At 38.1% G+C, this 15,275-nt stretch overlaps 1 long non-coding RNA gene across 1 annotated transcript; it reads right to left on the reverse strand.

Annotated features, from left to right (window-relative positions):
- Positions 1-3,122: 3,122 nt before the first annotated feature.
- LOC131246163 (uncharacterized) lies at positions 3,123-10,042 on the reverse strand. Its single transcript, XR_009171219.1, has 3 exons — positions 9,981-10,042; positions 9,826-9,879; positions 3,123-3,243 (listed from the first exon to the last, which is right to left on the reverse strand). It is a non-coding gene; the product is annotated as an uncharacterized LOC131246163 (long non-coding RNA).
- Between the last annotated feature and the right edge of the window lie 5,233 nt (positions 10,043-15,275).

Genomic DNA, 15,275 nt, shown 5'->3' on the forward strand with positions numbered 1-15,275 from the left:
TCAACTTCAGTGCTTAAATGCATTGATATTCTGTGTCTTGGCTGAGCTACTTTTCTTAGGCTGGCGGCAGTCATCGCTGGCTGTTTTACTAGATGTATTCCGCCGCGTTCTGTTCCGTAGGGGCATCATTTTTATGGTGTTGGCGGATCTCTTTTTGGGCCTGCCCGAGTGCTTTCTTGGTCGTATTCGCATCCTTTGAGGTTGCTGCTCATTTCTTCAGGTATTCTTTGCTCTCATCCTCTTTTTTCTCCTATTTGCAGTTTGGGCTTGACTTGTGCCTTTCCCTAAGTGTGGTTGTGGGAGCACCTTTATATGACTCCTCGTCTTTTGTGGCCTGACTTTCGTCGTGACGATGTGCTGTCTTTGTTGCTTGATGGCCTTCCTCTTGGTGTGGAGGCCATTGAGTCGTTGTACCGTCATATGCTTTCTCAGCTTCGAGGATGGGAGATTATCTGGGAGGCTCCATGGCTCTGTCCTACTCCTTTGATCTGTAGTGCAGCTCATACTCCTCTATTGTTGCTGGGCCTTTGAGGGTATTACTCTCATCATCCCACGCGCTTTCTCCGGCAGTTTGCCTTCTGGCAGGATGTTCTCGACTTCGCCTTTTTCTGGATTTGGACATGCTCCTCTTCCTTCTGACTTGATTACTCTGTATCGACGAGTCTGGATCTCCTAACAGGGCTCTTTGGATGCAGTGGCTCTGGAGTTCGAGTCTCAAGCTCCACCCTTAGCGATAGTGTCATACCAGTGATGGGTGGCAGAGCAGTTGCTTTATCGTCAAGTCCTTGGTTGGCATTTGGCAGATGAGGCTAATGATCAAGGCATGGTTGGTGATACTACTTTGTCCTCCTCATGTGTCAATGATTCATTGGAGGCATTTGAGGAGCGGCCGTTTATTGATCCGTTGTTTCTACTTGCGACGCATGGCCATCTCATATCTAAGATTGTCGTTCTTCGTCACTCATGCGAGGATATAGCCCGTCGGCTGGCTGTGGGACAGAGGTACGATGAGAGCATGTTTGTTGCGCATTGCCTGGAGAGGGACGAGGTCTTCTACCTACGCATGGAGGTGGAATGACTTAGGTAAAGATTGTCGACGTACAAGGGATAGGATAGAGACTTACCTAGAATCCCTGACTTGATCAGCTACTTATCTTATATGCATGGATGCTTTTTTTTGTGTTTGTGAAGAAATAAAATGATGTAAAAGAGACTTTTTGAAATGAAATAAAAGTTTTGTTAGTGCCAAATTCGTCAGCTCATGTTTGGATTTGTGCTTTGGATGATTGAGATCAAAATATTAGGCTCGACCCACGTTATGTTCAGTAGTCCGGGTTGTGTACTAGAGATCTTGGTTCCCTGAAAATGTGTCCAGGATCGCGTCTATTAAATTTGAGCAGAATTTGATAGAATACTGATCCGAAGTCTGTCTTTGCCTTGTATCTCGTTGTTGCGTTTATTGACTCGGCTTCTTTTGCACCTGCACTTATATATATATATATATATATATATATATATATATATATATATATATATATATATATATATATATATATATTGTTTTTATTTGTTAGCCACTTTTGCCTATAGCACCTTTTCAGGTTTTCACTATGACTGGCTTTTCCCGTCATTTTTGCCCATAGCGTCCTTTCAGATTTTCACTACGTCCCGGGTTTTGAACTTGCCTACCCCTTGGCAGTTATGTTGTTTTTACCCTTGGTGCCCTTTTAAGTTTTCACCAAGTCCGCTACATGCCCGCTGTTTTTACTCGAGCTGTCCTTTCGGGTTTTCAACTCACCCTTTTGCTTAGGCATGTTTTCCTTTTCCTTTAAAAAAAAAAAAAAATTTAAGTGCCGGAAGAGACGGAGAGGTTTCCTTCATAGCTAGCCGAATGGCTACCCTCCTGTCCTTATCTTTGATCACAATCGTAAGTTGTTTTATGTCGATTGGGGAATTGGGGGATGGGAATGACCTTATTTTCTTTTCCTTTTTTTTTTGTGTCTTTTTGGGATTTTGTCTTTTCTTTCTTCTTTGTTTCCTTTTCTTTTTGTGTTTTCTCTTCTTTGATGAGAGAAATGGCATATGTATGTGTGTGTGTGTGTGTGTGTGTGTGTGTGTGTGTGCATATATTGTTTGGGAGAAGTGATGGATACTTTTTGGTGGGAGAAGTTGTGGGTATATATTTTTTATTTTTGACAGACGAAGGATGTTTTTCTCTTTTTTTTTTGTTTTGGTTGGGGGAAGTGATGGGTACAACTTTACAATTATAGTCATTGACAAGGTTAGGTATGGTTACCCGTGATAAATTTTCACGTTGTCAGCATTGATGGGCTCGGGAAGATCTTCTCCTCTCAGACTGGTGAGCCGAAGAGCGTCTCCTGGGAGTACCTCTGGAATGATCAACGATCCGTCCCGCGAGGGTTTGAATTTTCATCTGGGATCTTGCAAGTGCGGCGATAAGATACGCTTCATGACCATGCACTACCAAAAAAAGGGGCAAAGGCTACGGATTAAATCCGTAGCCATAAACCTATGGCTACGGATTCAGTCCGTAGCTAGTCCGTAACACAACCGTCGTCGTAGGTGCCATAACGATAGGTCTGGAACCTATGGCTACGGATTTAATCTGTAGCTATAGGTTCAATGGCTACGGATTTAATCCGTAGCCATTATATCTGTAGCAAAAAACTTAAACAGCTACGGATATTATTTGTAGCTGAAAGTCCGTAGCAATAGGCCAAAATTTAAAGGGCTACACATGTCTGATTATTGGCTACGGATTTAATCCGTAGCTATATATTAAATAGCTACAGATATAACTATAGCAATTATATCTGTAGCAAAAACTTCAAACAGCTACGGATATTATTTATAGCTGAAAGTCCGTAGCAATATGCCAAAATTAAAAAGGCTACACCTGTCTGACTAGTGGCTACGGTCAATATCTGTAGCTATTTTGTACATTGAAAATTTAAATCACCTGTTCATTCAATTACCACCTGTTCATTCAATTACCACCTGTACAATCATTCATTCATTCAATTACAATCATTCATTCATTCAATTACAATTACAATCCTTCATTCATTCAATTACAATTATAATCCTTCATTTAATTAATTATAATTACAATCAATTACAGTTACAATTACAATAATACTGAAAATACAAATCTTTGACTTCATTAGAGAAATGTGCTCGACTTCACCCTGAAATTTCAACAGCTTCGTATATTCCATCATCCTACAAACAGTCATGTCATTCATAAATTGGAATGCCCATTGGAGAAAAGAAAGACAGTGAAAGAAGTGCATCACGTATAACCACTTTTTTTTCTTAATGAATTAAAAAATAAAACTCAAAGAGGAATGAAATTGACACAAAAGAAATGGTCTCACCATATGATTATAGGTTTAGGTTTGGTTTAGGTTTAGGTTATAGGTTTAGGTTAAGGTTAGGCTATAGGTTATAATTAAGTTTAGGTTATAGGTTAAGGTTTAGGTTATAGGTTTTGGTTTAGGTTTAGGTTAAGGTTTAGGTTATAGGTTATAACTTTTGGGAACTTGATTCAGGTTAAGGTTTAGGTTTAGAAAATCGAGTTCGGGTTCGAGATCGGGTTTAGGTTTGGGTTTTCAAGTTTAGGTTTAGGTTAGGGAGTTGAGATTAGGATTAGGTGTAGGTTTGGATTTAAGGATTTGAGAATACGTTTAGGTTTAAGTTAAAGGTTTTAGGAAAGGTTATAAGTTTAGGTTAGGTTTATGTTTAGGTTTAGGTTTAGGTTATAGGTTATAGCTTTAGGGAATTGAGAATGGGTTATGGTTTAGGCAAAGGTTAGGTTTAGGTAATAGGTTTTGGGATTTGGGAATAGTTTTAGGTTATAAGTATAGGTTTAGGTTAGGTTATAGGTTAAGGTTTAGGGATTTGAGTTTAGGCTATAGGTTTAGGTTTAGGTCTAGGTTTAGGTTTAGGAAATTGAGTTTAGGTTATAGGTTTAGGTAATAGGTTTTGGGATTTGGGAATAGTTTTATGTTATAAGTATAGGTTTAGGTTAGGTTATAGGTTAAGGTTTAGGGATTTGAGTTTAGGTTATAGGATTAGGTTTAGGTTTAGGTTTAGGGATTTGAGTTTAGGTTATAGGTTTAGGTTTAGGTTTTATGTTTAGGTTTAGGTTTATGTTTGGGTTTTGGGTTTGAGAATGGGTTCGGGTTTAGGTTATAGGTTTTGGTTTCGGTTTAGGTTATAGGTTTTGGGATTTAAGAATGAGTTCGGGTTTAGGTTATAAGTTTTGGTTTTGGTTTAGGTTTAGGTTATAGGCTTTTAGATTTGAGAATGGGTTATGGTTTAGGTTTAAGAAATCGGGTTCAGGTTCGGGATTGGGTTTAAGTTTGGGTTTTCAAGTTTAGGTTTAGGTTTAGGTTAGGGAGTTGAGATTAGGATTAAGTATAGGTTTAGGTTTAGGGAATTGAGTTTAGGTTATAGGTTTAGGGAGAGGTTAGGTTTAGGTAATAGGTTTTGGGATTTGGGAATAGTTTTAGGTTATAAGTATAGGTTTAGGTTAGGTTATAGGTTAAGGTTTAGGGATTTGAGTTTAGGTTATAGGATTAGGTTACGGTTTAGGTTTAGGCTATAGGTTTTGGGATTTGAGAATGGGTTCGGGTTTAGGTTATAGGTTTTGGTTTTGGTTTTGGTTTTGGTTATAGGTTTTGGTTTAGGTTATAGATTTTTGAATTTCAGAATGGGTTCAAGTTTAGGTTATAGGTTATGGTTTTGGTTTAAGTTATAGGTTTTGATTTAGGTTATAGGTTATAGGTTTATGTTAAGGTTTAGGTTTAGGTTAAAGGTTTTGGGATTTGAGAATGAGTTCACGTTTAGGTTATAGGTTTTGGGATTTGAGAATGGGTTCGGGCTTATAGGTTTAGGTTTAGGTTATAGGTTTTGGTTTAGGTTATATGCTTATGTTTAGGCTATAGGTTTTCGTTTTGGTTTAGGTTTAGGTTATAGGTTTTGATTTAGGTTATAGGTTATATGTTTTGATTTAAGTTATAGGTTATAGGTTTAGGTTTTAGGTTTTGGTTGTAGTTTTGATTTAGGTTATAGGTTATAGGTTTAGATTAAGATTTTAGGGAAAGGTAATAGGTTTTGATTTAAATTATAAGTAATAGGTTTAGGTTTTATGTTTAGGTTTAGGTTTTGATTTATGTTATAGGTTTAGGTTTAGGTTATAAGTTTTGGGATTTGAGAATGGGTTCGGGCTTAGGTTATAGGTTTTGGTTTTGGTTTAGGTTATAGATTTTGGGATTTGAGAATGGGTTTGGGTTTAGGTTATAAGTTTTGGTTTTGGTTTTGGTTTAGGTTTACGTTATATGTTTTTGGATTTGAGGATGGGTTATGGTTTAGGTTTAGGAAATCGGGTTCAGGTTCGGGATTGGGTTTAAGTTTGGGTTTTCAAGTTTAGGTTTAGGTTTAGGTTAGGGAGTTGAGATTAGGATTAGGTGTAGGTTTTGCTTTAGGGAATTGAGTTTAGGTTATAGGTTTAGGGAAAGGTTAGGTTTAGGTAATAGGTTTTGGGATTTGGGAATAGTTTTACGTTATAAGTATAGGTTTAGGTTAGGTTATAAGTTAAGGTTTAGGAATTTGAGTTTAGGCTATAGGTTTAGGATTAGGTCTAGGTTTAGGTTTAGGGAATTGAGTTTAGGTTATACGTTTAGGGAAAGGTTAGGTTTAAGTTATAGGTTTTGGGATTTGAGAATAGTTTTAGGTTTGGGTTTTATGTTTAGGTTTAGGTCTAGGTTTGGGTTTTGAAATTTGAGAATGGGTTCGGGTTTAGGTTATAGGTTTTGGTTTAGGTTATATGTTTAGGTTTAGGTTATAGGTTTTGGGATTTGAGAATGGGTTCGGGCTTAGGTTATAGGTTTTGGTTTTGGTTTAGGTAATAGGTTTTGGGATTTGAGAATGGGTTCGGGTTTAGGTTATAGGTTTTGCTTATAGGTTAAGGTTTAGGTTTAGGTTTAGGTTTAGGTTTAGGTTATAGGTTTAGGGATTTGAGAATGGGTTCGGGTTTAGGTTATATATTTTGGTTATAGGTTATAGGTTTATGTTAAGGTTTAGGTTATAGGTTATAGGTTTAGGTTATAGGTTTTTAGATTTGAGAATGGGTTATGGTTTAGGTTTAGGAAATTGGGTTCAGGTTCGGGATTGGGTTTAGGTTTAGGTTTTCAAGTTTAGGTTTAGGTTTAGGTTAGGGAGTTGAGATTAGGATTAGGTGTAGGTTTAGGTTTAGGGAATTGAGTTTAGGTTATAGGTTTAGGGAGAGGTTAGGTTTAGGTAATAGGCTTTGGGATTTGGGAATAGTTTTAGGTTATAAGTATAGGTTTAGGTTAGGTTATAGGTTAAGGTTTAGGGATTTGAGAATGGGCTCGGGTTTAGGTTATAGGTTTTGGTTTTGGTTATAGGTTTTGGTTTAGGTTATAGGTTTTTAAATTTGAGAATGGGTTTGAGTATAGGTTATAGGTTATGGTTTTGGTTTAGGTTATAGGTTTTGATTTAGGTTATAGGTTATAGGCTTATGTTAAGGTTTAGGTTTAGGTTAAAGGTTTTGGGATTTGAGAATGAGTTCACGTTTAGGTTATAGGTTTAGGTTTAGGTTTAGGTGTCGGTTTGGTTTTGGTTTATAGGTTTTGGTTTTGGTTATAGGTTATAGGTTTTGGGATTTGATAATGGGTTCAGGTTTAGGTTATAGGTTTTGGATTTGAGAATGGGTTTAGGTAATAAGTTTTGGAATTTGGGAATAGTTTTAGGTTATAAGTATTGGTTTAGGTTAGGTTATAGGTTAAGGTTTAGGGATTTGAGTTTAGACTATAGGTTTAGGATTAGGTCTAGGTTTAGGTTTAGGGAATTGAGTTTAGGTTATAGGTTTAGGGAGAGGTTAGGTTTAGGTAATAGGTTTTGGGATTTGGAAATAATTTTAGGTTATAAGTATAGGTTTAGGTTAGGTTATAAGTTAAGGTTTAGGGATTTGAGTTTAGGCTATAGGTTTAGGTTTAGGTCTAGGTTGAGGTTTAGGGAATTGAGTTTAGGTTATAGGTTTAGGTTTAGGTTAAGGTTTAGGTGTCGGTTTGGGTTTTGGAATTTGAGAATGGGTTCGGGTTTAGGTTATAGGTTTTGGTTTTGGTTATAGGTTATAGGTTTTGGGATTTGATAATGGGTTCAGGTTTAGGTTATAGGTTTTGGATTTGAGAATGGGTTTAGGTAATAGGTTTTGGGATTTGGGAATAGTTTTAGGTTATAAGTATAGGTTTAGGTTAGGTTATAGGTTAAGGTTTAGGGATTTGAGTTTAGGCTATAGGTTTAGGTTTAGGTCTAGGTTGAGGTTTAGGGAATTGAGTTTAGGTTATAGGTTTAGGTTTAGGTGTCGGTTTGGGTTTTGGGATTTGAGAATGGGTTCCAGTTTAGGTTATAGGTTTTGGTTTTGGTTTAAGTTATAGGTTTTGGGATTTGATAATGGGTTCAGGTTTAGGTTATAGGTTTTGGATTTGAGAATGGGTTTAGGTAATAGGTTTTGGGATTTGGGAATAGTTTTAGGTTATAAGTATAGGTTTAGGTTTAGGTTTCGGTTTGGGTTTTGGGATTTGAGAATGGGTTCGAGTTTAGGCTATAGGTTTTGGCTTTGGTTTAGGTTATAGGTTTGGTTTAGGTTATAGGTTTTAGGTTTAGGTTTACGTTTAGGTTATAGGATTTGAGAATTGGTTCGGGTTTAGGATATAGGTTTTGGTTTTGGTTTAGGTTATATGTTTTGATTTAGGTTATAGGTTATAGGTTTAGGTTTTAGGTTTTGGTTGTGGTTTTGATTTAGGTTATAGGTTATAGGTTTAGGTTAAGGTTTTAGGGAAAGGTAATAGGTTTTGGTTTAGGTTATATGTTATAGGTTTAGGTTATAGGTTTAGGTTTAGGTTTAGGTTTTGATTTATGTTATAGGTTATAGGTTTATGTTTAGGTTTAGGTTTAGGTTATAAGTTTTGGGATTTGAGAATGGGTTCGGGTTTAGGTTATAGGTTTTGGTTTAGGTTATACGTTTAGGTTTAGGTTATAGGTTTTGGGATTTGAGAATGGGTTCGGGCTTAAGTTATAGGTTTTGGTTTTGGTTTAGGTTATAGGTTTTGGGATCTGAGAATGGGTTCGGGTTTAGGTTATAAGTTGTGGTTTTGGTTTAGATTTAGGTTATAGGTTTTTAGATTTGAGAATGCGTTATGGTTTAGGTTTAGAAAATCGGGTTCAGGTTCGAGATTGGGTTTAAGTTTGGGTTTTCAAGTTTAGGTTTAGGTTTAGGTTAGGGAGTTAAGATTAGGATTAGGTGTAGGTTTAGGTTTAGGGAATTGAGTTTAGGTTATAGGTTTAGGGAAAGGTTAGGTTTAGGTTATAGGTTTAAGTTAAGGTTGAGGTTTAGGTTATAGGTTAAGGTTTTAGGTCATGGGTTTTGGTTTAGGTTATAGGTTATAGGTATAAGTTAAGGTTTAGGTTTTGGGATTTGATTAAGTTTAGGTTATAAGATATAGGTTTAGGGAATTGAGAATATGTTAAGGTTTAGGTTTAGGATATCGGGTTTGGGTTCGGGATCGGGTTTATGTTTGAGTTTTCAAGTTTAGGTATAGGTTTAGGTTAGGGAGTTAAGATTAGGATTAGGTGTAGGTTTGGGTTTAGGGATTTGAGAATACATTTAGGTTATAGGTTTAGGTTTAGGTTATAGGTTTTAGGTTAAGGTTATATGTTTAGGTTAAGGTTTAAGTTTAAGTTAAGGTTGAGGTTTAGGTTATAGGTTAAGGTTTTAGGTCATGGGTTTTGGTTTAGGTTATAGGTTATAGGTATAAGTTAAGGTTTAGGTTTTGGGATTTGATTAAGTTTAGGTTATAAGATATAAGTTTAGGGAATTGAGAATAGGTTAAGGTTTAAGTTTAGGAAATCGGGTTTGGGTTCGGGATCGGGTTTATGTTTGGGTTTTCAAGTTTAGGTATAGGTTTAGGTTAAGGTTATAGGTATAGGTTAAGGTTTAGGTTTAGGTTTACGTTTAGGTTATAAGATATAGGTTTAGGGAATTGAGAATAGGTTAAGGTTTAGGTTTAGGTTTTGGGTTTAGGTTTAGGTTTTAGGTTTTAAGTTAAGGTTTAGGTTTAGGTTAAGGTTGAGGTTTAGGTTATAGGTTAAGGTTTTAGGTCATAGGTTTTGGTTTAGGTTAAGGGTATGGTCCCTGCAAATACAGATATAAAGACGGCCATCCGACACAAATGTCAGGCCCTTCTAATGCTGTCCATAAAAAATGGACAGCTGCATCATGGTCATAATAGCGGTTCCCTCTTTCCAGGGAACCCCGCTCTTCCGAATAGCTCCGACGCACATTCAGGTCTGCTCCATTAATTTCGATCAAATACATAAACACGGCCTGTCCAAATGGCCAGGCCCCTCCAATGTTGTCCATAGGAAATGTACAGCTTCATCATGGTCATAACAGCGGTTCCCACCTTCCAGGGACCCCCGCTCATCCGGATAGCTCCGACGCACATCCGGATCTGCTCCATTAATTTCGAGCAAATTTAATGGAGCAAATACATAACCACTTAGTCCCAAATACTTACTTTATAAAAGAAAATCTCCCCTGTTTTCTCAAATTTTCCATTTCGATCTTTTTTGGCCCAAATCCATGTCAATGCATGATTCTACATGGATTTTAAGCAAAATACATGAGGGAAATTACAACATAGATATCATGCACACGATATCACATAATGTATTGTTTGATGAACTACACATGTGCATTCTTGACAAGAGACGTACCAGATGCTTGAATCTGAAATATGCAGCTCCAACCCTCCCACATGCAACATCCACCTGAAAGAAAATGAACGATATAAAAGCCCACAAAAAGCAATGACATGATAAATAAAGAGGCATCTATGGAAGAAAATGAACGAACCAAAGAAGGCACTTACAAATACTGTAGATGTTCAAGTTTTCCAAGTTCAAGTACTAGATGGCCTGATAAGTTCGAATTTTCAAGGTCTCTGAAGAACAAGAGCATCATAAGATAAATAAATAAATGTGTACAGCCAAGATTTCTTTCTTGATATGCACAAAAATTACTTTTCTAAAAAGTTCAGATAATACAATATGAACCCTACAGACATTAGCAGACACTGAACTTAGCAAAAATCTAAGGTACAAGAACACCGCAGCGGCTCCAGCCCTCAGTATGAACATGAGTTTTGCTCAAACGATTCCAAAATTGAAAATATCATCAATCTCTTTGAAAATAAACCACTAAAATGGTTCCCCAAACTTTGACAAAGAAATAGGATTAAAGAAGGTTAGTCATAACATAAGACATGGTACGAACCAATTCAAAACCATGCCTACATTAATTTTCCAATATACATATATTGGCATCATAACCAATGTTTTAAAATCCAAACACCATCTAAACTTGTTTCTATTAGCAGTTCAGTCTCAAATGCTCCAACTGCCAGCCCAACCAATCCACCCAGCCATTGCATCTACCCAACCAATACAATCATGACACTGCACCATACAACAACTACAAACTCAACCCTGAATCTACCCAAAACTCAAGAACAATTCATCCTAAAGATTTGGAACCAAATCTTTGAGTCTCTAAGCATAGTTAATCTTGCATAAGGTGGCAAAGGATAAACTCTACCTGCTTAAGGGCTCCTTTGGAAGGATCATACATGTATTCACTGAGTAAGATATGCTCAAAGATTGCAAGGCCATCCAGAGATGGAAGATCATGCTTCTTTCTAACTTTACACTTCCCTTCTATCATCTCCATTGGCACATTGAGTGTTTCTTCACTGTAATACACCTACTAAGAATCATAACCACCCTCATATTTGCCAAAAAGTTAGAAAAAAAAAAAAAAAGCAGTCCCGATTACATGAAACGTCGTAGATGAGAGGGGCCTCTCAAAGAATTTGCTAAGTGTAGAGCTGGACACAAGCCTAGCCAACTTATACAAGATCTAACTTGTAGAAGTCCAAACATAGACTAAAAATAGATAAGTAGGATAGCTAGGACTGCTTAAGTTGCTCAAGAAGCAAATTAAAAACAGATAACTAAGATGTGAGATGCGAGACTTCATACAATCCCAGGATGGCAAGAGAAGATCAGACTAATGCATTTCAACAAACTCTAAATATAACAAACCATTGAAAATATTAAAATTAGAAAGGCACTTCCTCTTTTTTAAAGAGGCAAAAAGGTACTTTTTTTTTTTAAAGGAAGAAGTACTTTTCTATCAAAAGACTTAAACAATTAAGAATCCCTTGTGAATTCATATGTATAGTAGGTCAATTGTTTAAATGTATAATCATACAACTAAAGAATCATTATAGTGCATCCCAGCATTGCCATGTAAGCATCAATGATGCATGCAAATTAGAATTTAGCAAGTTCTAATGCCAAAGCAGAAAATCCATGGAAGAATACCGGAGACATCCCTGACAACCACTTTGTAACAACAGCAATATCCTGCCGCCACTCATGTTCACACTGCCAGCAGGTGGCATCCCGTACAAGATTTATAGAACCCTGAATAATGCCAGAACAAAATGCATTAAAGGTGGAAGATGTAGCACTGAGAAAACAGACACCACGCCTCATGAAAATAAATAAACGTATACCACCCAAGAATAAATAAATAAAGAAAAAAACTAATATAAAAAAAGAAGAACCCCATCCAGAGTTACAACATACCCAAAACAAACTCTTCACAGTCCACATGTTGAGGTATTCTGACCATTTTAACTGTCCATATTCTTTGAAGTACCATGAATAAGCTATGGTCCCATAATCACATTTCAGTGATACTCCTGACCTTTGATTTCTGGAGTCGAGCATGAGCCACAGGAAATTTCAATCTATTAAATTCATCTACACATAGTGATGGTAAGGATCATGCATTCAATGTAAAATGCTCACAATTTCACTTATAACATAAGACCTGCTAGAACATAGATGGTTTCGATCATCAGACCAGCACAACATGTGGGCCCACGAATGGAAGATTTTCAAATGCAGGTGAAAGCTGTAAATTAATTACAACCTACATTTACAAGAAATTTCAGCATCTAAACAGGCCCTGTAATCTAATTTATGACTTGCAGATTTTATAGCATCCAAGCGACACTTAAATCAAATCTAAACGCCCCAAAAAAAAATCATCTAACACCAAAACATTAAAACCCAAATAAAAAAATGCATAGTAAAATGGGATATTACTCATAGCAAATAAATAAAAAGCTCTTGATGGGGCAAATGTTGGTGCCGATCGGTGGAGGTGGCAGCGTTGGTGGAGTATAGAGGTTGCAATAGTGGATTACAGCGGCGGTGGCTATGGATGAAGGCTGCAGTAATGGGGGCTGTCTCCATATCTGTGCAATCAACAACAATTACAAACAGAGAGCAAACAGATGCTACAAAGCAGCCACTCCTCCAGCCCCATTCTAACTGTACTTGAGACCAAAATTGTTCTCTCGAATCTGGAAGGTGAAATCCCTAATTCTAAAAATTCTCAAAATCAAGATTCCCAAAATCCTAAAATCCCCACTTTATAAAATCAGAAAAGCCCAAATTCAGGGTCCACATTCAAATCTGTAAGCCCTAAAATCCCCAAATCCCTAAATGAGGGTCCACATTCGAATTGGAAATCCACAAATTACTAAATCTCCATATTCATAAATCAACATTGAGATTGAGAGAGATTGAGAGAGAGAGAGAGAGAAATACCTCGCCTTCTTGAATCTGATTCAATTGAGCTTCAGAGAGACAGAGGGAGGTCGTGATTGAGAGAGGAATGAAGGTGGTGCGTGGGTAGGGAGGGCCTTGGACCACCACTCGGCCAACATCAGCTGTCTGAACAAATCCCTCACCAAGGATTGGCAGGGGGAGAGAGAGAGAGAGAGAGAGAGAGAAGTGCGGAGAAGATGGAGAGAAAGCAGCAAGGGGAGAGATGTATTTCCGTGTGTGGGCGCGAGAACGAAAAAACGCAAGCGGGACCTTTTTTTTACGGGCGCGGACGCCCAATCAAGGTAAAATCGCATTTTTTTTACTGTACGTGGACGCCCAATCGAGACAAACAGTCATCTTAGGGGCTCCGTGTGGCCCACCATGATGTGTGTCATTTATCTGTGCCGTCCATTCAATTCAACGAATATTTTAGGGATTTCTCTTGAAAAAGGAGGCAAATAGAAGGCTCACATGGACCACACCATAAATCAACAAAAGACACTTAGTCTCCATTATTTCCTATGGTGTGGTCCACTTGAGCTTTCAATTTACCTATTTTTTGGACTAATACATTAAAATGAGCTGTAAAAATGGATGGGCGGCTTAGATTAAACACAAAAATTGTGGTGGGCCCTATAGAACTTCTAACGGACCATCAATTTGTATGTGTGGTGTAGTGGGGTGGAAGTATTTAGCTACGGTTTAAATCCGTAGCAAAATAGCTACGGTTTATATCCGTAGCTAAAATCTCCATTAATTCGTAGCCTTTGCTCGATTTTTTGGTAGTGATGTCACCGACTTTGAAACTTCCTCTTTGGACCCTCTTGTTGTAGGCCCGGGCAATCCTTCTTTGGTAGCATTGTGAGTGACTTAGCGCATGCATGCGCTTTTCGTCTGCTAGATGCAGTTGATCGTATCTTACTTATTGCTACTCACCTTCCTTGACATCGCTCTCTAACAATACTCATAGTGATGGGATTTCGATTTCGATTGGTGGCATTGCTTCCATTCCGTATGCGAGTTCGTAAGGAGTTGCAAGCTGTAGCAGACCGTACAGACGTCCGATAAGCCCAAAGTGCATATGGGAGCATTTTCGACCAGTCGCGATATGTTTTGACCATTTTCTCTAATATGCGGATGATAATCTTGTTTGTTGCTTCGACCCCACCATTCATTTGAGGACAGTAGGGGCTTGACCGATGATGTTGAATTTTAAATTTGTTGAGGAAATTACCCATCCTTTTATTGATGAACAGAGTCCCGTTGTCTGTAATAATGGCATGAGGGATCTCGTATCGGCTGATGATATTGTTCTTTATGAACTTGATCATATGCGATGCTGCGATGGTAGTGTAGGATGCTGCCTCTATGCATTTGGTGAAGTAATCTACCACCATCAAGATGTATTCATGACCATTTGAAGCTATGGGGTTGACTTTGCTGATGATGTCAAGTCCCCATATAGAGAAGGGCCATGGTGTCATCAGGTTATAGAGTTTAGAAGCGGTCGCATGGATCTGGTTTGCATGTTCTTGACGTGTTTGCTGCAATATGTCTCCATCGTTAGCCAATAGTAACCGAGCCGTAGGATCTTCTTTGCCATCATATGCCCGTTCATGTGTGAGCTATATAGTCCTTCGTGGATTTTTGACATGATCTGTGCCGCCTCTTTTTCACCCACGCAACGGAGAAGGACTTGATTGAAGGATCGCTTGTAGAGGATGCCCCCGGTGATCGTGAACTGGGCTGCTAGCTGTTGGATAGTGCGACGATCAATTGATGCCACTCCTTTCAGATACTTCTGATGCTCGAGATATTCCTTGATGTCCGTGTACCACGGCTGATCGTTTGGAGAGGTTTTAGCTTCATCAATCTGCAGGCAGAACGCATGTTCTTCCTGGAGTTTGACAGTGAGTTCCCATTCAGCTGCTCCTTTTGGGATTTCCAGCATCAAGGTAAGGGTAGCCAGAGTGTCTGCGAATTGATTCTTAGGTCGCGTCATGTAAGAGAATGTGATCTCTTCAAACTCCTCGGTCAGGTTCTCCAAATAGACATGATATGGGATCAGCTTTTCGTCCTTGGTCTTCCAGTCACCATTCGTCTGATTGATGATGAGTTATGAGTCTCCGAAGACTCGTAACTTTCTCACGTTGAGGATTATAGCTTTTCTTAGACCAGCAATACATGCTTCATACTCAGCCACATTGTTGGTGCATTGGAACGCATGGATATGAGAATTAGGACATCGTCAGGGGAGTAGAGTATTGATCTTACCCCACTCCCTTTTAAGTTTGCGGCTCCATCGAAGAAGAGTGTCCACTCTCTTGCCTTTCTTGCTTCTTCTTCCTTAATTAGGAGAATGTCCTCATCGAGGAAGAAGGTCTTTAGTGGTTGGTAATCTGGCAAAGAGTGTGCTGCTAAATAGTCAGCCAATGCTTGCCCCTTGATTACTTTCTGAGTGACATAGGTGATGTCAAACTTAG

The sequence above is a fragment of the Magnolia sinica genome, chromosome 5, assembly GCF_029962835.1.
Source record: "Magnolia sinica isolate HGM2019 chromosome 5, MsV1, whole genome shotgun sequence".
In the NCBI taxonomy this organism is placed as follows: Eukaryota; Viridiplantae; Streptophyta; class Magnoliopsida; order Magnoliales; family Magnoliaceae; genus Magnolia; species Magnolia sinica.